Source organism: Protopterus annectens, chromosome 1.part0 (genome assembly GCF_019279795.1).
Source record: "Protopterus annectens isolate FY-2018-M chromosome 1.part0, PAN1.0, whole genome shotgun sequence".
Taxonomy (NCBI): Eukaryota; Metazoa; Chordata; order Ceratodontiformes; family Protopteridae; genus Protopterus; species Protopterus annectens.
In genome coordinates, this window is record NC_056725.1 from 709,996,897 (window position 1) to 710,020,711 (window position 23,815).

The following is a 23,815-nucleotide window of genomic DNA, read 5'->3' on the forward strand; positions in this document are numbered from 1 at the left end:
AGAACACTAGCACGGTCAAGTCTCATAATGCAGAGTTCAGTTCAGGAACATTGTATTGACTTGCTAATGAAGTATTTCTCTGTGCAGCTTTATCATGGCTCTGTAATGGAATTTCTCTAATACACCAACCTACATTGGGCAATTAGTGCAAGAGAAGAAGTCTTCTCCGAATCCTAGAGACTGTCTATAAAGTGAAAATAAGAAGTTATGTACCTACCATAACGTTCCATGTTAGTTGTCTTCTCTCGCCTTCTTTCTTGCTTGATGGGTTCGGAGCCGATCCCTCGGCTCCGACTCGGCACTTGCTAAGCTCGAGAGTCACTTTTACCAGCTCGAGGCAGCCCCATATCCCATGATGCAAGGCGGTAAGTACCCAGATCTCGTTTGCTGACAAAGGGCAATAGCACCAAGCATAAAAAACTTCCCAAAGGAAGAAAGAAAACTTACAGATGGAAGAAGGACCAGGTCTGAATGGTCTTCAGCATAACAGTTTCTTATAACAAGGTCTGTCCAGGCCAGGGGAAGGAGGGAGGGTCAAGAAAGAAGGCGAGAAGACAACTAACATGGAACGTTATGGTAGGTACATAACTTCTTAATGTTAAGTTGTCAATCTCGCCTTCATTCTTGCTTGATGGGACCGCCCCTAGCACCTCTATCCTGGGTGGCTCAATGGAACAAACTCTTGAGGACTGTAGAGCCAAAACTGGCTCTGTCCCTGGAGGCCAAGTCCAATTTGTAATGGGAAACAAAAGTGTGAGGAGTGGCCCAAGTGGCGCTGCACAAATAGTGTCTAAAGGAAGTCTAGCTTGAAAAGCTGTAGAAGTAGCTAAGCTCCTAGTTGAATGTGCTTTAGGTTTTGAGCACAGCTGTTTTCCCTGAGCAGATAAATTTCAGAGATGACCAAGAAAGCCATCTAGACAAAGTCACTTTAGAAACAGGAAGGCCTTTTATTATCCGCATAGGAAACAAAAAGTTGATCAGATTTTCTAATTTTTTTGTTCTGTCCAAATAATATCTAAGTTGACAGTGGACATCAAGATAATGTAGCTTTTGTTCAGCTCTATCTGAATAGTTAGGGAAAAATACAGGAGATCAATGGATTGATTCAAATTGTTCTTTGAAGCGACCTTAGGTAAAAAGTTGGGTTAGTTCTCAAAGATACTCTGTCTTTGTGAAAACCAAATAGGGGTCGAACCGAAAGAGCATGAAGTTCAGACACCCTCCTGGCCGATGTAATAGCCACTAGGAATAAAGTTTTCCAAGAAAGATATTTCAGGGAACAAGAAACAGCTGGCTCGAAGGGGAAGAATCAAGGATGTCAGCACTAAATTTAGATCCCACTGAGGAGGAGGATTCCTGATTGGAGGCTTTAGTAGGAAAATTCCTTTCAAGAAGGCCCTGCAGAGCCTATGGGACATAATATTATGATCTGCTATCCCGACATGAAAATTGGAAATAGCAGCCAATTGAACTCTGACTGTGGAAGAAGAGGAGCCTGCATGAAAAATCTCTGCTAAGAAGTCCAGGACTGCCTGAACAGGGCAGTAAAGGATCAATATTCTGGGCCTTAGCCCAATAAGACAAACGTTTCTATTTGCTTGTATTAATCCTACTCGTAGAGGATTTTAGTCTAGCTACTATGATGTCTCTAACTGGGTTAGAGATCAAAGGAAGCCTGGCTAAGGAAGGAAGTGAAGCAACCATGCTGTGAGGTTGAGAGAAGGGATTGACCGGTGCAGCTGACCCGATTGGTGAATCAGAAGATCTGACACTGGGTCCAGATGCCACGGCTGCACCAAAAGGTGATGATGGAGGAACGGGAACCAAACTTGTCGAGGCCAGTAAGGGGCAATGAGAATCAATTTGGCTCTCAAAACGGTAGCTTTCTGGATCACCTGAGGGATCAGAGGAAATGGAGGGAAGGCATAAAGAAGTCCCTGGGGCCAATCCTGGGTCAGAGCGTCTCTGGGGATGGCCTGATAGAGGGAAGAGGCTGAAGAAGTCTGGACATTTGCTGTTTTGGGGAGTAGCAAAAAAATCGCAACATGGACGACCCCATTCCAGAAAAATCTCTTCCGCTATAGATTGCTTGAGAGACCACTCGTGAGGCATGAGAATAGCTCTGCTCAATCTGTCCGCTACAATGTTGGTTTTCCCAGGGATATGCGTTGCTACCAGAAACCGATGAGAGGAGATCGCCCATTGCCATAGTCTGAGCGCTTCTCGACACAAGGGGTAGGACTTGGTTCCGCCCTGTTTGTTGATATACCAAACTACAGACATGTTGTCTGTGTGGACTGCAATTGTCCCTACGGGAAGAAAGTCGTTGAGGGCTTGCAACGTTAAAAGCACTGCTCTCATCTCCAGGACATTTATGTGCAGATGGTACTCGAACGGCTGCCACGTCCCATGAACCATCCTGCCCTGATAATGACCCCCCCACCCGATCAGGTGTGGTGACAGTGGCTATCGGGGATGGGGGTACAAAGTACCTGCCTTGGTGAACCTGAGGCGATGTGATCCACCAAGCAAGATGCTCTTTGCATGTCTGTGTCACCAGAATCTGGTGACGCATTGGAAGTTGCTGGTATGACCATTGTGTGAACAGCATCCACTGAAGAAGGCGCATGTAGAATCGAGCCAGGGGAAGAAGAGTAATGGCCGCAGCCATGAGACCTAATACCTTTAGAACCATTCTGGCCTGTACTTTCTTGCAGGCCAGAATGATCCTGACATGACTCTGAATGTCTGAAACTCTTTGATCTGTAAGGGTAGCTGACATCCGAACAGTGTTTAAGTTTGCGCCTATGAAGGTAATAGACTGGCAGGGCGATAAGGATGACTTTTCGAAGTTGACTGAGATGCCCAAATGAGAACAAAGGTTTATTGTGTAATCCCTGGCTTGTATAAGCTGATGCCTGGTGGTGGCTGACAGGAGCCAGTCGTCGAGATACGGAAACACCTGGAATCCTTGACGTCTCAGGTGAGCCGTGACCACTGCCATGCATTTGGTGAACACTCTGGGGGCTGTAGTGAGACCAAAGGGCAGGGCTCTGAACTGGAAATGACTGGACCCCAGCCGAAAGCGGAGAAATCTCCTGGAGCGTCTGTGAATTTTGATGTGATAGTACGCATCCTGAAGATCTATTGAGCACATCCAGTTGTCCTTCTGTAAGAAGGGCAGAATTGACTGAAGAGTGACCATTCGAATCTTGTCTTCCTGACAGACTTGTTGAGTCTGCTGAGATCCAATATTGGTCTCCAGTCTCCCGTCTTTTTGGGGACCAAAAAGAACCTTGAGTAGATTCCGGCCTCTGAATGGTCTATTGTAACTGGCTGAATGGCTCTCATTTGCAGTAGAATTGAGACTTCAAACTGCGCAATTTCCCTTAGACCGGGTGGTACATCTGGAAGGGAATTTGAGGGAAGGGACTTTCCTCGAAAGGAATTATGTAACCCTTGGATATGATCGACTGTACCCATCTGTCTTGAGTGAGGGAATGCCAGGCTTCTGGGTACAGTGATAATCTTCCCGACTGCCTCCAAGGAGGGACAGCCGGGCAACATCTCAGGGATGCTGAAAGGGCTTGTCAGAGAGAGGTTCTCTGTTTCCCTGGTTTTCGGACCCCTCTGCCTCTAGAGCGTCTGTTGTTGTTACCCCTCTGCCTCTAGGGGTAAACTGACCACGTGAATCCGCATGACTCCTTGGGATTTACGGAACCACATTTTCCCACCTTTCTGTCCTTTGGGATAAGGTCTAGAAGGGTGGAAAAACGGACTCCAACAGCAGAAAGAGTCTTGCCGTCCTGTTCGCACCTGGTCAAGGTTTCCTTCACCTGAGGGCCAAACAAAGCTGACCCATCAAAGGGAGAATTTGTGAAGGACGCCTTAAAGGGATCCGCAAAATCACATAGCCACATCCAGGCTTGGCGTCTAAGAGCCACACCTGTACCTGCGGCTCTACTCGCTCCATCCGCAGCATAAGATATTAGCCGCATGGAGGAGTTTGCAATGGAATTGAGGGTTCCTAGCTGCGAAGCAATTTTTCCTTGAGCCCCTGCAGCTGTAGGATCCTGAACTACTTCACCCAGCTCCTTAAGGATATCCCTCTGGAGTCTGGTGAAGTGACAAAGGTAATTCAGCGAGCATAGCAAAGGTCGCTGAGGAAAACATCCGCTTACCGTACCTATCCATGGTCCTAGAGTCCTTATTAGGAGGATGGACGGGCACGGAAGGATCTGCAAGTTCCTTTTTGGTGGCCGCAGCCACCACCATGGCATCAGCGGGACACCCTTAGTGAGGAATTGCTTGTCACACGGGCAGTGATAAATTTTGAAGGCCTCCTAGGGACTGGCTCTACAGAGTCAGGAGCTGCCCACGCCTTCGTGCAATAACCTGCATAAGGGGTCGAAGGCGGAGACACCCAGGAGGTGGAGGGCTGAGATCCAAACGCCTCTAGGTATACTGACTCATCCTCAGAGGGATTGTTGGTGGGCCAGTTTCCCTCTGTTTAAGGAGTTCTAGGATGTCTGAGAAGGAGACATCCTCAGAGGGGATCTAGGGGATCCCTCTGACTCATCAAAGTCAGTATCCAGTGACAGACTCGGGAGTCTACATGCTTCCTCTTACAAGTCCTCTTCCTAGGAGGATCTCCCGAAACATCAGGAGAATCCTCGGAAGAGGGGAAATTCCCAATGGGGAAACCTGAGGCGGAGGATCTCTGGGTCCTGTAGCAAGAGAAGTGGCAGAGATGTCAACAGGTACTATAGAGGGAGGAGCTACGGGAACAGACTGCTGACTGATACCAGTGGCCAGTACACTCTTCATCACCTCGAATGCTCCCTCCCAGGCAGGTCCGAGAGAACCCGCTCCAAGAGCTAGGAACTCCAGGGACCACCGAAGGGAAGTCTCCGAGGCAGATGTCGGAGCCGAGCTCACCAAGGCCGAGGCTCCAAGGGAAGAGCGGGTTCGACAAGGGTCCGATGCCACTCACCCCTCGGAGGAGACCATGGAAGCCCGACCACCGAATCCCTCTAAGGAAGGTCTCAAGAGGAGATAAGAGTAGAGGCTGAAGGAACAGAAGGGGTATCCGTCCTCCAGCCGTAGCAGTAACCATTCCGAAGACTCCAACTCCAAGCTCTGGGGTAGAGTTGAAGGAGGAACTGTAACGGGTGTGGACCAACAGTCGTCTGTTGAGACGGACTATGTAACATTTGGGCCAGTACCTGTGACTTAAGTAATCTACTGACCACTCTCTCTAGGTCATGATCTGACAGTCTGGATGACCTTGAAGATCGGCTCCGATGGCTCCGTTCGAAAGGAGAGGTGAAGCCGAGCCGACAGTATCGGCTCCAAGGAAGGAGACCTCGACCTCTTCCTGGAATGAGCCATCGAACCGATACTATAGATCCTGTCGGAGCCGAAGACTTATCGGAGCCGACAGGAAGCTCGATGCATCGGCTCCACCGGAGCCGATACAGCCACCAAAGTAACGGTGTCGGAGCCGATCGAGCCGACCCCGATACCTGTGCCACATGGGTGTCGGAACCGATCGGAGCCGACACCTAAGTGGTCGATACAGATTCGGCACCGATAGCCATCGGTGCCGAAGGCTTTGTCAAGCCAGAATCGGCTCCAGCCGAGCCGATCTCGACTCTGAACGAGTCGGAGCCGAGGCCGCAGGCTTAGACACAGAAGCCTGGGCCTTGGAAGATTTAGCTGATTTAGATGGAGCCGACTTAGCCGGAGAGCCCTCCGGCAAGAAGGCCCCTAAGGATCAGCTTGTTGCGTCTTTCCTGCAGGACTCTCTGGCTGAAGGAATGACAAATAGCACAGGAGTCCTGCAGGTGAAGAGGCCCCAGGCAATACAGGCAAGAAGTGTGACCGTCTGTCAGAGACATCTTCTGACAGCACGAGTCACACTTCTTAAAACCTGAGACCCTCTCCTTTGACATGGTGCTTTACAAAAACACACACACACACCAGTCAAAAAATTAACTTAAATAAAATACCAAAAGGTATTTCTATAAACAAACACACACACCCTAACAGGGAGGGGATGGGATGGGTAAAGTTTGACTAAAATAAATTAGAAAAGACAGGGATTTTCTGTCACAAAATGTAAATAATTAACTAATAACTAATAATTAAGGGTTTTTTTAAGAAAAAGGGGCTTAAATATCCAAAAAGTGAATCACTTACCAGGAGCTGGTAAAAGGAGGACCTCATAAGCGAAGCGGCAAACGAGATCTGGGTACTTACCGCCTTGCATCATGGGATATGGGGCTGCCTCGAGCTGGTAAAAGTGACTCTCGAGCTTAGCAAGTGCCGAGTCGGAGCCGAGGGATCGGCTCCGAACCCATCAAGCAAGAATGAAGGTGAGATTGACAACTTAACATCATATCTTAGTAAATTTAAAAAGGGGATTGCTGTAAACATGCAAATTCTCCCATTATGCCATAATAATATTTGCTTAACCATGCCACCCCCTATGGCAACTTCTCTGCCTCATTTGAAATATTTATCCTTGAATTGAAATAAATTATTTTTAACCCCACACAAAACCTGTCAACTAAAAAGTTTATATTTTTATCAGTGCAGTTTGAGTTTACTGCTAAATAATCTCTGAACCAAACTGTAGTGAAACTATGCTGCTGCACAGGTAAATGACATCTTGGAAAATGTTGTAAATACAAATTTTCTGTTAGTATGGGGGTCAAGCCAAGAAGAAAATGACAAGATTCTGTTACAATTCCTGGACCAATTAAGGCAGCATAAGCAAAAGTTTTGTGTCAAAAGATATGTACTTAAACTAACATTAGATCCTCGTGTGTCATGTCTCTCCACATAACCCAAAGAACTAGTTGCAGTAGATGGTAGTGATCTTTAGGATTTCTCTAAAGTGTGAGCACCTGTACTCACTTCCTACAGTGCACCTCTCTTCTGTCTCATCTCCTTACTGAGTTTGGTAGCTGACTGCCTAAGGACATAAGGGATAAGACATAAGGTATGAGACATGCTACCACCACTAAATTTAAATATGTCTTCTCATACAGGCCTTAGATGTTATTGACCAGGTCAGTATGAAGAAGATGATATTTAAAGGACTGGAATGCAGGAGGATTAGTTTAAGTGGATGGGCATGCATCATGAAGCTCTAACATTATTGTAAGTACATAACTTTCATTTCATATGTGTTAAAATAGTTTGTCCATTTCAAATAAAGGACTAAGTCCCGAGCTATACATCTTGGGTGGCACCATGACAGAATGCTACCATTGAAGATTGTGATCCTAAAGGAAAACCTGGACCTTAAGACCAAGTTATAGTCTCTTGCAAAAGTATGTAGTGAAGCCCATGTCACACCAGTGTAAATATCATCCGCTGAGATGTTTTTTAAATAGGTTGAAGATGTAGCAGTAGATCTAGCTAACTGTGCTCTGGATATAACCCAGAATCATCTTACTACTAAAAAGGTGAGCAATACAGTCCATCAGCCACCTGGACAAAGTAAGTTCAGAAGTCTTCTGGACAGGTGTATTAGAAATAAAGGAAACAAAATGTCAGTTATTTTTTATTAATGCTCTAGTTCTCTGTAAGCAAAATCTTAGTTGTCTATGAACATTTAAGACAGTACAGCTTATATTCCTCCTTCTCTCTTAGATAATTCTGGAAAGAAAACTGACAGATTTATCTAATGGCTGAGGTTTAAACAGATAGCTACTTTTATGGAATGAAGGCTGGGTTATAGTGCATACAATAAACCTGACCTCGTGGAAAACTACATATGGAGGTGAACAGAAAAGGGCATGTAACTCTAAAATTCTGCTTGCCAGTGTGATAACAACTAAGCAACTAGGAACAATGTCTTCCAAGGCAGGTACTTCAGTTACACCATGACGACTAGTCCAAAGAGAAAAGGGGCAAAATTTAGACTAAAATTAAAGATCCCATGGGGGAGCAGGGGCTTAAAAGGAGATCTCAAGAGAAAGGCACCTCTCAAAAAGGTTTTACAGACTTTTTAAGCAGATAAGAAAGATTGATGCCTTGGTGAAAATTTTAAATTGCTGCTAAATGCACCTGTATTATGGAAAAACCTGAACTTTTAGCAAAAATTTAGTAAATGATGAACAATACCAGGCAAATGATTTCAGGAATTACATGATGCCTAGCCATATGTAGCTTTAAGGGCTTCTGCTCCAGTTTGTGCATACCAATCACATCCCTCCCTCCCTCCCTCCCTGGTGCCTGTTCTCAGGGGAGCAGCCTATGTCACTCTGCTGGAGTACCATGTCACCACAGGGAGCAAAGCCATCATAACCATCTGTGCCTCCCTCCGCAGCAAGCATGTTGGCATAAGTCACTCGTTCCTTTCCCACCCCACCCATGCTCTTCCATTTGCTACTAGATGTCTAGTTATCTATGTCTCAATCAGGACTTTATCCCTCTGTACCACACAGCTGGGGTAACCCTGGTGTGAATTTATGTTTACACATCCAATTGTCAAGGCTAGCCTTAAAGACAAAGTAATACTCTGCTTGACCTGTACTAGTAACATATTCCATGAGCAGGGAATACATTGAGTTAGGAACATATCCCTCAGGTGAGTTTGGTTTATTTGTTAGTGTAGATTTAGGTCCGTAACACAAGCTTTTGCAGAGCTGCTGGTTTTGCAGAGAAACAGGAGGTCAGATAGGACTGGGTCTTGAAAAATTAGACATTGGTCCTCTCAGAGCAGCCAGTAGTCTACTGAGTATAAGGAGAGTTGTGCTAATCTACCTAGATAGTTGGAGGAGTTTTTAAGGCCTTTGATTTTCTTGGTTAAAAATTGATGGAGCCTTTTCATTTGAGAAATATGCTTGGATCTGTAGATAAAGGGATCACTGTATTCGATGAAGGGTCTGATCAAGGAAGAGTACTGTAGTGAGATGACTTCTTTGGATCTCGAAGACATTCCCTTGGAAATTAACTGGGCCAGATTGGAGGATTTCCTGACTATGACAGAAACATGACTGAATGAGATAGTTGTCCACATAAGTAACTATATTTGGACTGAGGCAGTTTTAGTACACTAGATAAGTGCATATTCCTGCCCTTGTTGAAGTGGTTTAGTATCAGTGGATAACTGTGCACTTTTCAGCAAACTTGGTCAATCACATTTCTGGGATAGTGTCTTAGATGTTTGCAAAATAACTGTCAAACATATCACCCAGCATAGATTCTTGAGGTACCTCACTAGTTAAGATTTTATGTTCAGGGAGGATCTGTAGCAAGCAATGACATTAACAGTTGAGATCTGTTGGTTAACAAACTTGCAATCCAGCAGAGAAAATGGGGTTTACATTGTTATCTAATTTTTCAATGATACCAGCAAGGGGAACAGCATTAAAAGCTTTGGCCAGGTCAAAATAAGCGGTGTGTGTGTATGGACACAAAAAAAGGGAACTTGGCTAGGTTTAAATGACCCACAAGGGTAGGTTGTCTAGTACCTACCTATGAACCTGTAAAAATGTCCTTGAGGTCACTGGTAGATTAATAATAATAATAATTCACATTTGTTAACCAGGTAGGCCTAGAAATCAGTGGTGACCAGGGAGCAATATTTGGTTAGGTCACTTACTTAAGATCACACAGAAGGCAAATGAGGACTGAAGGAATCAAACCCTGTACCAAAAGAATTACAATTCACAGCCTAAACCCTCTGTACCAACTGTCACAGGGCTGAGAGGTTTACTTATGAGGTGAGGCCACATGAGAGGAAACTTCTTTTGTCAGGTTCAGAAAGGGGCTACGAGGATGACTTTGGTCTTGAACAGGTTTCATAGGTAATTACTAGGCCAGCTGCCTTTGTGGGCCATTTTAAGCATAGCTAATTTCCCTTTTTGTGCTCAAAATAACCTATCTCATTTGGTTATAGATTTGCCTTACCCATCCCATGGTCGATAATTATATATATTACTCCTTATGAGAATAACTGTGATCCTACCATAGATAATTTGAGGGGACCCATGTGTGAGATCTGTTCCATTAGTAGTACAGGGGGCAGTCCTTGGGTAAATATTCTGTTTCCCAACCATAGCTCTAAGATAAGTTTGACTATGGACAGGGATGAACTTTGTTTTATGTGAATGGGAAGTCTATTATTTTGCATATTTATTTAGTGTAGTATTACATATCTTTGCTTTTTTTATAATGCCTTTGGAAAGATGGAATTTGCAGTATGTGGTACTGATCTGGGAGCAAACAAGTCACAAAAATTGTTTCCCCAGTGACAGAAAACCATCTGTGCTGTTACCAGATTGAGGGACCAGTCATGTGCACTACAGTGTCCTAGGCTGTCTAAAACTTTGGAAGGATGGAATTTGTAGCATTTGGTACTGGTCTGAAAGTAAAGAAGTCACAGCAAGTCTTCTCCCAGTAACAGAAAGTCAGCTGCCCTGTTGGCAGATTGAGGGACCACTCATGTTGCATTAGAAGTCATCTGCTGTGTCTATCAACTAGCACATTGGCCTGGCCAAGTAAATGCATTACTTCCTGAAAGCAATGTGAATTGATCGTCCATGGTCTCAGCCTCATTGTCTTTTGACACACGAGTTAGAACTTGGTGCCCACAGTTTGCTGATGTAACACAATATCGGCATATTGTCTAAGTGCACTGCAAATGCATCCAAGGAAAGCTGATCTTGGAAAAACCTGCAGTGTTTGGAGACCACTCACATCTTCGTGAAATTTATATGCAGAGAGGCCTCCTGTTAAGCTGAAGTCTTTTTCACCATCTGTACCAATCAATGTCCCCACATTAAGGAAGCTATGTTCATGGTAATTGCAACACAGGGATCTAGGTTGATAAAGGATATCCCACAAATGAAATTGGGAAGCTGCAGCCACCACTGCAGATGCCTCTGGTATGCACTGGATAGCCAGAATGATTGTTCCAGGGCATCCTCCAGCTGAGACCACTAGAAACATAGTCTATTGCAACACTATTGTGCAAAATCTTGCAAAAGGTACCATATGTATTTTTACTGCTATGAGATCCACTGCTTTTCAAGTGAGGGCTGTTGCAGAAGAGGAATGTCACAGAAGTTTGACAGAGGTCTGAATAGATAATATCCTTTATTGAGGAATGCTAATCAATTTTAACCTCATATCCAAGTGACAGCCGGCAAATGTTACTTTTTCAAGGGCTACAGCTGACACTTTGCAGTGCTGACTGAAATTCACAAGGACAGATAGAACTGAAGTAAATAGCTCTTACATGAATCAAGGACTCAGATGAGGTTGTAATCATGACAAAGTTATCTGTGTATGTAAATATTCTTCTTCTGAGTAGTTTTAGGTGAGTATCTGGGGGAGTCTGAGGTGAGAGCAAAGGGCAGGGCTATGAGTTGTTGGTGACTGGCTTCCATCCAAAGGCACAGGCACGTCAAGAATGTCTTGGTTGTCCTTACATGTAGATAGGCATCATGGATGTTGATAGCACATCTAATCTTCTTCCTAAAAGCATGGAAGGATGGATTTCATTGTGACCATTGAATATTTGTTTTTTTCCTATGTAAGAAATTAGGGCCACTGAGGTGCAAGACTGACCTGACATCCTTTGTCTTTTTAAGGACTAAAGAGAATCTGGAATAAGCATCAGAAACACTCTGGTCTGGTAAGAACTCTTGGATGGCTCTTTTTGCTAGGTTTGATATCTTTATTTTGGTCAATCCCTTCTAGCAAGGTAGAACATTTAACAGAAAGAATGTTGCAGTCTTTAGACAAGCCTTCACAGGTTCTGTGGCTGACTCTAAGAGTGAGGGATACAGAACCTCTGGTTTTACGATCCACTCTGCTTTTTGGGTGGCATCTATTGGAGAATTTCCCAAAACATTGCGAGTTTCAACTGATCACTGAATGAGTGGTGGATATTAAGACTTACAAAGGTATAACTTTTTTGCATATTTCTGGCTCCTAGCAAAGGATCTTTGGGGTTGGAGAACTTTACCCAAACAGCATGAAAATTTTCTCCTCTTGATTTCTCTTGATCAACTTCTCTTTCACCTGGTCTTCAAACAGGGAGGACCCATTAAATGGGGGCACTGGCAAAGGACACCTTAAAATTTTCCATGAATACATATAATATAATCCACGCCTGCCTTCTAACAGGGATGCCTGTTCCAGCTGGTCTTCTTGCTCCACCCACCTCAATATAGATCAGACTCATGAAGACGGAGTAGACTGTGATGTAGATTCACTGTGTGAAAACTTTCCAATGTATCCAGTATCTTTTCCACCAAGTCTTGCTGGAAACATGTAATGTGCATCAGGTAGTTCAGAGTTTTTATGGGAAAGTACCTGAGACAAAAGCATGTTTTCCATTCAATCTATAACCCAGGAATCCTTATCAGGGGATGGGTTATGGGTCTTTCCTCAGAAGCTCCTTTCTTTTGGGCAGTTCTCATCACAATACTTTCCAGAAGGAGGAGGCTGGAGGATCTTCTCCAGTTTCTGAGGGATAGGCTCAACAAAGCTCTTGCTATGCTCTATCCATGACCAAATTAATCATATAGTCAACAGGAGGGACCAACAAAGATGTAGGCAACTCAGACAGAAAAAAAACTCCTGCAGGATTTCTTCCTCAGAAAAGGTAGAGTCTAAAGGGCATTATTCCCCTCTGTTTCAACAACACCATGATCTCCCCAAATAACATATCTTGTGGAGTGGATTGCAGGGAAGCTTCCATTTCTTTGAGATCCATGTGTAGGGTGAAATATTCTGGTGGAAAGTTATGGCGCCTCTGCTCTTGGACATCCTCTTTCTCAGAAAACTCAGAGTAGACTCAACTTTTTATTTGGAACATGAATCTTTCCTAGGCTGCCAAGAGCTGTGGTGGCTCTTCAGTGCCAAGTCCTGGTGGGATAAAGAAGAAAAGGTCCAAAATTGAGTAATGTCATGGGGTGACGCCAAAGCAGATGATGGTGCCTCTAAAAAAAATGACAACCTTGAGGATCACCTTGGGGCTGATTCTACAAGCTTGGCTACTAGCATTGAACCTGCTGGCAAAGAATACGTCAGATGTGTCACCAAAGCAGACCACCCCCATTAGATCAAAGTTAATGGGATGATGCAGAAGCTGACAGCTAGTGTTGAACACATCAAAGAGAAGAGTTTCAGCACCAAAGGCTTGAATGCGAAAAACATAGCATTTGGAGCAGAGAATTAAGAAGCTATTAACGAGCTGTTTCCTGTGGTCAAGTGATACAGATTTTGATTCATTCAGCCTCATCTAACTGTATGACTCTGACCACGTCATTTAACCATACAGCACTCCTGAGCTGAGTCTGAAAAAGGTCCATGGAGATCAGTGCCCTACCCCGGTAAACAAAATAAATAAAACAAAACACCAACACTGTAAACAGCACTGATGGGGTCAGTACCGATGAGCCTTAGTGTCAGTGACTTCATTGTACCCACTGAATTAGTATCAAGGCCACTAGTACCAAGTAGGTCAGTCTCAATAGAAGAATTATTGTCACTAGTGTGGATGGCATAGTACCACATTCAGCTTCAACACTCCCTATGACAAAACAAAAGAGTAGGACAGTGTGAAGCACTGGAATGATCCTTCTCTAGCCACCATAGATGGAGATGGAGAAAAGAGGTCACCATCTTCAATTTAAGCCATGACCAAGGGGTTCATTGTGCTTTCCCAGTTGAGATGAACTGTAGCGTTCCATACAAGCCTAGTCAATCTTACAGGCTTCACTGAAGAGGGACAGGATTCAAGGTACCTTGAAGGTTCCCACTTCAAGGAGAAGCTGCCAGTTTTCCTTATTCAGGTGAATTCAAGAAAAAAACTGAAATGTCCCTGCTGAGAAATCACCAGCAGGACTGCCTTGTGCTAGTTCCTGAGTCAATATAGTCCTACTGGGAACTGGGCCCTTCCTGGGTAGTTTTGGAAAAAGAGGTCTCTCTTCCATCCTTGGCTTAATTTCTACTGGCCTTCTTTTTTCCTTACATTTTTCTTCTCTCTTCTTTGTTTTATCTCTCAGTGTGTAGGAAAACCTAAAGCATTGTTCTTATGCTCTTGCAATCTATAGGAAGTAATGTTTTTGCAAGATTCACACTCTAAGTTCAAATAATCCATCCCCAGGTGCACAACACACAGATCATGTTCATAGGCTGGTACTAGGCTATCGGCCCTAGGGCCTATACACGCCTAGCCATAACAATTCCCTGGCTATTTCTTGTGTGTCCTGGGGGGATCTTGTGGCCACACCTGAAACATTTTCTACACTCTGAGACCTTTTCCATGACCTATCAATAAAAACACAGTCTCACAATAAGCACGATCAGAAAAAATATGCAGCAAAGTCTGATAAAGTAACCACATTATATGTCCCAGAAAAAGTATTAGGTGTTCCACATTTGTACTCATGGTATACAAGTGTTTCTGAATCCTCCTGCAAATCAACAAACTTCATTTATTTATTTTATTTTACATTTGTTGACCGGGCTAGTCTAGCTGAATATATGTCCATTTTCAGTAGAGGCCCGGGGAGAAAAGCTCCACAGCAGATAGATACAGCTTAATATACATGTGTAAATATAGACATAAAGGAATATTAAAAAAAAATACATTTAGTTATACATGGTATGAAAAGTCATACGAGTCTAGCTTATTTACATTACATAACAAAAAAGAGAGCCATGGGAGAATGACTTACAAATTAGGTATATAGAATAGAAGGAAGAAGACAAAAGGACATTTTTGACAACAGTGTTTAAATGTAGAAAAAAAGTTAGTTATGATATAAGTAGATTCAGCCAGCGTTAGTACATGGACACAGCCATTGCGAGTTAAGGAAGATTTTTAGATGCTTTTTGAAAAGAGGGGTAGATAAAAGGGATGTGAGATTACTAGGAAGTTTATTCCAATGGATTCCAATAGTGTTAGTAAATAGAGAATCACCTGATTTATTATTGGATTTTAGGGTAGCGGCTAGTAATTTATTGGTTGAGCGAAGGGTGCTTAAATTTTTTGTGGGTGATGGTTAGTTGTTGGAAAATAAGCTGGTTTTGAAGTTCCAACCATCCTAGTTTATGTAGATTTTGACAGTGGTGAGTACAGAATGTGGGCCCAGTGGCAAACCTGGCAATGTTATTGTAAACGGTGGCCAGTTTGTTTTGATTATTTTTAGATAGATTTGTAAAAATTGGGGAGGCATAGAGAAGTATGGACAGTAGGTGAGTTTGGGCCATAGTAGTCCTGGCTACAGGTGTAAGGAATGGTTTTAGCCTATAGAGAAATCCTAGTTTTCTATTCACTGATTTGATGGTTGAATTTATATGCGAGTCAAAGTTGAGGTTATGGTCAATAGTTATGCCTAAGAGTTTGGTAGTTGGGTCTGGTACAATTACAGTGCCATTTTTTGATGTAAGTGTGAAGTCAATAGGCGGAGACTTCTGGGTAGGGGTAAACAGTAGAAGTTTTGTTTTTTTAGGGTTAAGGAGAAGACAGCATTTAGAGAACCAGTTTTCCACTAAGGTAAATACTTTCTGGATGTTGGACTGAAGTTCAGCAGAAGTTGCTGCAGCACAGATTAGGGTTGAGTCGTCGGCGTATTGAATACAGGTGGTTTGTAGTATAGATGTTTGCAGGTTATTGATAAAAATAGAAAATAGGAGGGGCCCCAGAATAGAGCCTTGTGGGACTCCCTGTGAGATAGGAAGTAAAGTAGGTAGGTTGTTGTCCCAGAGGACTGCCTGTTGTCTGTTTTTAAGACAGGATTCAAACCATTTGGCTGTTTGAATATCAATTGAAAGTGTGGTAAGTGTATCTATCATTAAGTGATGATTCACCATATCAAAGGCTTTGGAGAGGTCTAGAAAGAGGGCAGAGGTGAGTAAATAGAAGTTATGTCCTTACCATAAAGTTCCATGTGGAGTGTTCATCTCGCCTTTGTTCTTACACATGGGTTCGGAGCCGATCCTCGGCTCCGTGTCGGCCGCTTGCAAGCTCTGCATTGAGAAGAAGCTTGAGATCACCTAATACCCACAATCCCCCTCTGCCTTTACCTCAGATCTAGTTTGCAAGCAAACCAGCAGCCAGAGAGAGCACACTCATACCAAAATTTACACAAACAAGAATCATCTATATACATATATATATATATATATATATATATATATATATATATATATATACATGTGCATCATACAAATACAACCACTGCAAATGCAGAAGGAGAATACTCCAGACCAGGCACCAAATTGAACGTTCTTCCTGAGGGTGGGAGGGTGGGAATGTAAGAACAAAGGCGAGATGAACACTCCACATGGAACGTTATGGTAAGGACATAACTTCTATATGTGAGAGTGTTCAATCTCGCCGTTTGTTCTTACACATGGGTAGCGTCCCTAGCTCCATGTTCCTGAGGAACTCACGGGAGAACGTTCTATCCCTAGAAACCCTGTCCACTTTGTAATGAGAGATGAATGTATGCGGTTTAGCCCAAGTAGCAGCTGCACAAATAGTGTCTAATGGTAGGCGAGCTGCGTGAGCCAAGGATGTAGACACTGATCTTGTAGAATGTCCTTTAGGTTTGACAGATAAGGTTTGATTAGAAGACTCATAAACGTATATAATACAATCAGTTAGCCATTTGGAAAAAGTTCGTTTAGTAACCGCTACACCTTTCCTGCTGTCAGCAAAGGCTACAAATAGTTGATCAGATTTCCTGTGATCCTTTGTTCTATCCAAATAAAACCTGAGTTGTCTATGGACATCCAATTTGTGCAACATATACTCTAACTTATTAGTGTGATTTTTGAAAAAGGTGGGTAATTCAATGGACTGATTAATATTATTGGTAGAGCAAACTTTGGGGAGAAAGGATGGATTAGTGCGAAGAGATACTCTGTCAGAGTGGAAAATCAAATAAGGGTGTTTAATAGAAAGAGCCTGAAGCTCAGACACTCGTCTAGCTGATGTAATGGCTACCAAGAAGAGAGTCTTCCACGATAAAAACTTCAATGGGCAAACTGAGGCTGGCTCAAAAGGGGGCAACATCAATTTAGAAAGTAAGAGGTTCAGATTCCAAGGTGATGTAGGAGTTCTAACTGGTGGTCTAATATGAAAAGATCCTTTTAAAAAGGCCTTACAAAGTCTGTGAGCCATAACAGGTGCCCCACATTTTTCCACATGAAAGTTGGAAATGGCAGCCAATTGCACCCTTAAGGTGGCAGGAGAAGCTCCTTCATGGAACAATTCTGTTAAAAACTCCAAGATCTTGCTTAACGGAGCTATAACAGGGTCCAAATGATGTGAATTCGCCCAGCAGACGAAACGCTTCCTTTACTGGTGTAGGTCTTTGTAGTGGAAGCTTTATGAGAAGCCACTAAAATATTGTGAACTGCCGGTGTAAGAGAATCAGACCTGGCTAGAAAGGGAAGCGGAGCAGCCAAGCTGCAAGATGGAGGGATTCTAGAGATGGGTGAGGAACTCCTGACGAGTGAGTCAGTAGATCTGGCTCTGGGTCCAGAATCCAAGGTCCCCGAATGCGGTGTTGCAATAGAAAGGGGAACCAAATTTGATGAGGCCAGAATGGGGCAATGAGGATTATCGTCCTTTGAAGGTTGTTGGCTTTCTGCAGAAACTTTGCAATTAGGGGAAAGGGAGGAAAAGCATACAGGAGACCCGGGGGCCAATCGTGTACCAGCGCGTCCCTGGGGACTTCCCCTGGAGGGGGTAATAGGGCAAAGTTGCTCCTGCATTTGGCGTTCATTGGAGACGCAAAAAGATCGCAGGAAGGCTGGCCCCACTTGCGAAAAATCGTCTTCGCAATTGACTGTTTGAGGGACCACTCGTGAGGCAACAGGATTGCTCTGCTCAGCCTGTCGGCTATGACGTTGGATGACCCCGGGATGTGCGTTGCGATCAGAAAGCGACCCGTGGACTCCGCCCATGGCCAAATTCTCATGGCCTCTCTGCATAGCTGATAAGACCTGGTTCCCCCTTGCTTGTTTATGTACCAGACTACAGACATGTTGTCTGTCTGAACTGCAATAGTCCCTAGAGGAAGAAGGGGAGCAAAGTGTTGCAACGCTAAAACACTGCCCTCAACTCCAGAACATTGATGTGCAGATTGTACTCCAAATTGGTCCATTCGCCTTGGACTGTCTGTCCCTGAAAGATGCCCCCCCACCCTATCAGGGAAGCGTCCGTGGTTATCGTCGCTGTCGGTGTGGGTAGCACAAATGGTCTTCCGCTGGAAAGGTTGCAAGTCTGAAGCCACCAGGTTAGGTGTGATTTGCATGTGTTCGTAATCAGAATCTCGTGTGTTAGAGGTAGCTGTTGGAACGACCATTGTGCAAACAGTAGCCATTGTAGAACTCTCATGTGCAGTCTTCCCAATGGTATCGCAATGAGAGAAGCTGCCATGAGACCCAAGACCTTCAGAACCAGCTTTGCTGGGGATTTTTTGGATGACAGAAGGAGAGAAATGTGGCTTTGTAGTGAGACTATTCTTTCTGGAGGGAGCCTTAGGATTAAATGATGCGTATCTAATTCCGCTCCTATGAATAAGATATGCTGTGATGGCTGCAGTAAAGATTTTTCAAAATTTACGGAAATTCCAAGGAGAACACAAAGATGTAGAGTGTAATCCCTGGCCTGTATCAGTTGACGCCGGGTGGTGGCAGAAAGGAGCCAGTCGTCCAGATACGGAAACACCTGGAATCCTAGGCGTCTCAGATGAGACGCTACCACTGCCATGCATTTGGTGAAAACCCTGGGGGCTGAGGTCAGACCAAAGGGCAGGGCTCGAAACTGATAGTGACTGGCTCCCAGCCGGAAGCGCAAATGATCCCTGGACGCCCTGGCCATTTTGATGTGGTAGTATGCGTCCTTCAGATCTATTGAGCACATCCAGTCGTCCTTCTGTAAGAATGGAAGGATCGATTCAAGCGTGACCATTCGGAACTTTTCTTTCTTGACAAAGGTGTTGAGGTTGCTTAGGTCCAGAATCGGCCTCCAGTCCCCTGTCTTCTTTGGAACTAAAAGAACCTTGAGTAAGTTCGAATCCTATTTGGTCCGCTGGGACTGGTTGGATGACTCTTTTTCTAGCAGCTTTGAAATTTCTATAGCTGCTGGGTCTCGCAGATGGGGCGGTACATCTGGGAGTTTTCTCTTTGGAATGGGGTGGATAGGAATGGTATTCTGTAACCTCTGGTAACAACGCTTTTTACCCAGTTGTCTGTAGTAATGTTTTGCCAGGCCTGAGGGTATAAAGCTAAGCGACCCCCGACTGCCTCCAGAGCAGGACAGTCGGGCCTCCTCTCAGGAGTGCTGGAAAGGTTTTCCAGGGGGTGTATCCCTGTCACCTTGGTTCTGCGGACCCCCTCTGCCGCCAGGGCGGCGTCTTCCACCTCTGCCCCCTCCTCTGCCTCTAGAGGGGGCATCACCCTGTGTGCCTGGGAAAGATCCTTGGGGTTTTCGAAACTACATTTTTCCACCACGTTGCCCTTTGGGGTACGGTCTGGATGGGGTGGAAAAACGGACTCCGACAGCAGACAGAGTCTTTCCCTCCTGTTCACACCGGGTAAGGGTCTCCTTTACTTTGGGGCCAAAGAGAGTGGCACCATCAAATGGGGCGTTAGTAAAGGAAGACTTGAAGGCTTCCGCAAATGAACATAAGCGCATCCAGGATTGCCTGCGAAGAGCAATCGCTGAAGCTGCTGCCCTACTCGATCCTTCGGCTGCGTATGATATCAGCCTCATGGATGAGTTAACAATGGATGTAAGGGTATTGAGATGTGCTGTAACTTTCTCTGAGACAGCAGCATCTGTAGTACCCTGGAGGGTATCTCCCAGCTCTTTGATTAGATCCCTCTGTAAACGTGTAAAATGGGTCAAATAGTTCAGGGATCGCATAGAAAAAGCCGCTGAACTAAAAATGCGCTTCCCGTATCTGTCCATAGTCCTGGAATCTTTGTTAGGCGGATGGACAGATGAGGAAGATTCCGACATCTCCTTTTTCATGGCCGCTGCCACCACCATGGCGTCCACTGGAACTCCCTTTGTGAGGTAAGCCTTGTCTTGGGGTGCAGTGATGTACTTATTAGGCTTCCTAGGGACTGGTTCCACCGTGTCAGGTGTCTCCCACGCCCTTCGAGCAATCAGCTCCATTAACTCATCGAAGGCGGAGTGACCCAGGAGGAGGAAGGCGAGCACCGAATGCCTTCAGCAAGACTGACTCATCCTCAGAAGGGGGAAGGGACTGCCAATCACCTCTCTGCTTTAGGATCTCCAAGATGTCAGAAAAGGAGACATCTTCTGAAGGTGACTTTGGGGACCCTTCTGACTCATCCAAGTCAGTATCGGATGTCAAAGATTCTTGTGGAGAATCTAAGTGTCTCCTCTTACACAATCTTTTCCTAGGGACTTCTTCGGGGGGAGCATCCGAAGAAGCCTCCGAGGAAGAGGGGGCACCCTCCAGGGGTGGCTGAGACACAGGTGCTCGACGCTTGGATGTGGCCGTTGGTGCAGAGGAAGATAACGGTCCTTTATGGGGAGGAGAGGCTGCTTCTACTGATGTGGTTGTCTGGGTAGACAACACCTTCCTCATGAGATCGAAGGCCCCTGGGTCCCGAGTCGAGGAATCTCCCGGTTCCGAAGAAATGGGAAGAATCCCCGAAACAGGCACCGAAGGCATCGACCCTGAGGACGGAGCCGAATCGATTCGAGCCGAGGCCCCGAGAGGAAGAGTCGGAACCGAAACATCGGTTCGACTCTCGGCCCCGGAACCAAGGATGGATCTTCGGCTCCGAGACTCCGGTACCGGATCCGACGGAGTCGAGGTGAATGGAGCCGACCTAGAAAAGGACGGTTCTGGCACCGAGGGCTCCACAATCAGTAGATCAACCTCTTCCGGCTCCAAAGACTGGACAGGTCTCGGAGGAGGAAGGGATGGAGATAATGGAAGGCCTTCAAGTTTCGACACCAATTGGGTGGAAACCGAGATAAGTTTGGATAGGGCCGTATGCTCCAATAACTTCTGCACCACACGGTCCACATCGGTGTTGGAGAGGGGCTTGGAAGAACGGGTCGAAGGAACCGAAGACGGAGCCGACCTCAACAGTGTCGGGGGAGGGAGCTCCATCACCGGTTCCAAGACTCGAGGCTCGGAAACTGACAACAGTTGAACACTCGGCCCCGAAGTCTGTGGAACCGGTGATCTAACTTTAGCTGAAGAGCTCGGAGCCGATGACTTGGGCTCCGACGTCTTCGATTCCTTCGAGGATTTGGATGCCTGGTCAGAAGCATCCAGAGCCTCTTGAAAGGAAGGTTTTAATAAACCTCTATCCATTAGTTTCCTGCGCCTATCTGTCATGACCCTCCCACTGAAAGAATGACAAATAGAGCAGTCTTCCTGCAGATGGAGAGGGCCAAGACAGTAGACGCAGGAACTATGATTGTCAGTTACTGACATCTTTTGCCCACATTGGCAACGCTTAAACCCCGATTTAGCCATTTCAGACATGTCACTATAAAAAAGAGAAAAGTCAAATCCAGTAAAATAGTCAAGTCCGGTGAAATTGTCAAATCCAGTAATGTAGTCAATCCGGTTGTCAAATCCAAGTAAGGGGTGGTAGGCCCCAAAGAGAACTCTAAATAAGTTTTAACAAACTTAACAGAACCGAGTATCCCTCAACCTTACCACACACACACAATATATCACTAAATAACTTTTTATAATAAAAGTACCAAGAAAAATACAAGAAAAAAATTCTTAATCTTATCTTAGGTGCTCGAGCTCGACCCAGTGATGCGAACGCTGCAGCGGCAAACTAGATCTGAGGTAAAGGCAGAGGGGGATTGTGGGTATTAGGTGATCTCGAGCTTCTTCTCGATGCAGAGCTTGCAAGCGGCCGACACGGAGCCGAGGATCGGCTCCGAACCCATGTGTAAGAACAAACGGCGAGATTGAACACTCTCACATGTTGTTGTTACGATTTTTATTACTCGAGTCAGAGAAAGATAAAAGTGCAGTAGTAGTACTGTGAAAAGGCCTAAAACCATGCTGGCAGTTGGCTAAAAGATTGTTTTGGAGGAGGTGATCGAGAAGTTGCTGGTGAATGCATCTCTCCATGATTTTAGCTAAAGGAGAAAGTAGAGCGATGGGGCGGTAGTTAGAAAGTTCAGTTGAGCTGCCTCCTTTATGTAGAGGTATAATATAAGAGACCTTCCAAAGAGATGGTACAGTACATTCTGTGATGGTCCTATTAATTAAGATAGAGATAGGGTAAGCAAGTACTCCAGCAGCCATTTGCAGAAATTCAGCTGGAAGGAGGTCAGCTGTGGGGGTACATGGTTTTAGTTTTTGAAGCTGGGCATGGATGAGAGAGGTGGGAACAGGCTGTAATTGGAGGGGAGGAGGTAAAATGTTTTGTGAGTGTGTGTTCATTTAATAATACTTGCTTAATACAATTCCAGGTCATGGAGAGGCTGGACCATATTCTTACAAGAAATGCACATGAGGCATAGAATTAGTCCTGGGTGGGAGAGCAGTTCATTGCAGAATGGATAAGCACTTACATGCACACTACATACATACATACATACATATACACACACACCACGCGCGCGCACACACACCACACCTGCGCGTGCACACACACACACACACACACACACACACACACACACACACACACCTGCAGGCAATATGGACGACTGCCAAATTACCCAAGAACATGTCTTCAGGATGTGGAAGCAGACTAACACCACTGGTGAAAACCCACACATACATAAGGAAGATATACAGATTCTGCAAAGAAGATACCCCACCTATGAACCAAACTGGAGCACCAAGCACTGTGAAGTAGCACTGATGACTGCAATATCAAAATGCTACCCTATCAGTAAACATGTTATAATCAAATTGAAGGGCAGGCAGAGTAATCTCACCACCAATACTTCTCTTTGGATCCCTGAGTTGAGAACATGCTTTCTGTGCATTAGATAGATGCATACATACATACATACAAATATTTTAGGCACAGTCATTAATTTCCTTCTAGCCTGCCGATATATCAAAATAGTCATTCCCATAATAAGAGTATAAGCCATTTTAAAAAATATCTAAACTAGTGTTTGCTTCAATATAATTTAGTAGTCTATTCCATGCAGCCATGCTACTCTCTCACAGAACCAAGCAGTACATCTCTCATTCCTATATAATCTTCTACATAGCTTGTCAGATAATTTTCTACTACTCTTTGATAACCCCAAACATTCCCAGAGGTAGCTGTCTATAAATGCCCTCCATACCTGAATAAGGTCTTCAGTTATATATCTATATCAGGTACTGTACAATTTCAAATATTTTAATCTTTCATAATAACTTAAAATTTCACAACAATAGATGCCCTGGGTATCTTTCTGCTGTACCCTTTCCAATTTACTTCTTCTTGTTTTCTTATGAGGTTTCCATATTGTTATTCCATACTCACATTTGAGTCTAATGTAACTTACAATGATTTCATCATATCTGCTCTCCTAGACATTACAAATCTTTTAGATAGCCTACAGTTGTAAAAATAAAAGTTATGTATTCACCATAACTATGCATCTGTGTTGTCCATTTTCAACAAATGGGTTTGGATCCGATCCTTGGATCCAACTCGGCCACTTTCTCTAGATTTTAGTATCTGACTCTTGAGCTTCTCCACTACCCATAATGCCTCTGACCACTGTGTTACCCCAGATTGCGTTTGCTGCTATTATACAATATCTCAAGATATCTTAACATTGATATGACAGAAAAGT

General features: G+C 44.5%; 1 protein-coding gene across 1 annotated transcript in view; it reads right to left on the reverse strand.

Annotated features, from left to right (window-relative positions):
* Window positions 1-23,815, reverse strand: part of LOC122794241 (radial spoke head protein 6 homolog A-like) — a 673,939-nt gene that overhangs the window by 176,389 nt on the left and 473,735 nt on the right. The window lies entirely within an intron of this gene.